Source organism: Morone saxatilis, unplaced genomic scaffold (assembly GCF_004916995.1).
Source record: "Morone saxatilis isolate NCDOM2014 unplaced genomic scaffold, NCSU_SB_2.0 Contig23, whole genome shotgun sequence".
In the NCBI taxonomy this organism is placed as follows: domain Eukaryota; kingdom Metazoa; phylum Chordata; class Actinopteri; family Moronidae; genus Morone; species Morone saxatilis.
This window is the reverse complement of record NW_023339796.1, coordinates 20,929,881-20,932,526: the sequence shown is the minus strand read 5'-3', so window position 1 is coordinate 20,932,526 and position 2,646 is coordinate 20,929,881.

Genomic DNA, 2,646 nt, shown 5'->3' with positions numbered 1-2,646 from the left:
TAAGTTCCTAACTAGTTAGAAACACATTGATGGTGTAAAACAAGCAAACAAAACCTTTAAAGAGCCCTTTCCCTTTCTATTTCTGTGAGCGTTATTTTCCTATACAAATAATTCCTAAAGTTGTAATAAGCAGCTCCAGGTATAATGCTTTGTCTTTTACCGGGTGAAATGTATAAAACTGCTCTTTCCCTATAACTAAAGGCAGTTTCCACTCATAAACTAAAGAAATAAGGACTGACCGTTTACACACAGGATTAAATGACCTCTACGGTCTAAAGGTCTAAATCAGAGGCAGATCTGTGCAATGTCATAAATGCAAAAAAAGCAAATTGTTTTCTGTGTATAATTATTTGGAAATTAATTTGTAAATCAGTTTAAATTATGGGTCACTTCAACCGCCTTCTACAGTAAAAGCAAAGGAGACATAGCCCATACCATCATGCACACTGATGTTTTATTGGAAATTCACAGCAGAAGTAGGATGAGAAAGAAGCTGCCCAACAACCTGGTTATCAAACACAGCTAGTTTGCACACAGTAACCCGTCAACCCACACAGAACAGCCATATAACAGCATGGTACATGGCAGGATAACCTATATAACCGCCACTGCACTGCCAAACTGAAGATTATTGCCCGTCCTTATTGCCTTTGCATGCTGCTGCCATGTATCAGTGGTTAGAGGCAGATAGAGGAGCCACTTTAACGACACAACTGCTTTTCATGTCGGTCATTTCAGCCATTACCCTATCTCTCTCCACACACAGAGACCAACGGAAGACATTGTCCACACAGTATTAAAAACTTTTACCAAAATGGCTGCTGGACTTGTTTACACCTCATTTGATTTGAAATCCTACAATTGATTTTCTTTTGTCCCCCTGGGCTGAACCAAAAACAAATCAGTTAAGAGAGGTAGGGAGATTACCTCTCTTAAGGATGCAGAAAAAACAACTAAATCAGAAATTGGTAGAAAACGGACAAGATCATCTTCAACTTCATCTCCAACAGCATGTTTATGGACATTAACACAGTTTTGGACTGAAGCCTTGCAGTTGAATGCTGACCTGGAACAAGTCATATCTGTACCTGAGGACGGAAGCATATCTATGTTCCCAGGGTCCTAAGTTCCCTAAACCTAACCCTACAACTGAGAAACACAGGACCCTGGGAACACAGGAATTACCCCCTTTCCAACAACTCACCCCGCTGCTAGTTTCTCCACTGACAGGAGATGGTAACTGACAGTGGCAGCCATGTTGGCACCACTGTGTCGCTGAAGGCTTGAGTGATCCTTAAGGAACTAGTAGTTGCGACACTAGTGACGTCACTTGAGTCAATTTATCCCTCTGGATATACAACTTTTGTCACATATGCAGTAGTACTCCCCAACACGTGTAAACAGGCTTTGATGTGTAAAATTAGTTCCCCTTTAATCATTATCAGTGATGCTATTTAAATTGCTATTGCCACATTACCCTTGCATATGTACCATCATTACCATAGCAACACCCACAGAAACATATTGAGTGCTGTGGCTAACAGCGTCATCCTGGGACAATGTTGTCTTGTGCAGATCAAAGGCACTCAAGTCATATAACTGAAATTTAGCACATGAAGCCCTAACCTGTAACAGGTGTAACAGAGACCGAAAGCTGTCCTCTGTTGGTTCCTTGAGTCAAGCTGTCCCCTTTCTAAAGCCATCCCTACACCACCAGAGCTGGCAGAACATGTAGAAACATTTCACCTCTACACACATTGTTTTTTTTCTATCTATACAAGGTTATCAATTATACAAAGGCTGCTGAGACAAACTGGACATTAAACAGGTCATTTGTAAGTGTATCTTCTCCAAGACACTGACATGAGCTCGCATTTTGCTTATGGGGTTTTCCCACTATTTAACACACAATACAAATATTGGCTGTTGAACTGACAGTTTAAACAGACTGACACAAAGAAAGACCAACAGCAGTCTGCAGAGACGCTGACATTTTCAGTAGGGGAAATGTTTAAGAGCAGTGGTTCCCAACATTTATCCTTGAGGGACACCTTCTCTATCATTTAGTAAACTGATAACCCCTGACTGAGTTTTATGGATATTTCATATTATATTCAAAACTGTACAATGAACCCAGAAGGTGAATTCAGTAACTGCAAGAAGTTGGTGTAAAGAGAGTGATTAGGATGCATTCTGGGAAGATTATTTCCTGTTCAGGGAAGTTTTAAAACAATTCTGTCTGTATTATTATTTTTAACAATCATACAGACTTAATAGGCATAATTTAGTGTTTTCTTGTCCTTGATGCTTTGCTTCACAGAAGTGAACCAAACACTGAGATATAGGCCTACTGTGAAGTTTTTTAGCATGTCTTAAAATGAAGAAGGCCTTTCGACCCCCGCCCCCCCATGAAGTTTTGGCGACCCCCAGGTTGGGAACCAGTTTTAGAAATCCAGTTTAATTAAAATACAAAACCATGCAAGTACATGTGTCCTTAAAAAGTGTACACTCCAGTCTCTTAACTGAATTTGAGTAGTACCAGGATGTCATTTTTGCATCCATTAGGATAGGCCACAGTACAATATTCAGTGGCAGAAATGATTTTGAAACAGGGAGGAGGAAATGCACCATTCCAGCTCAGGTTAA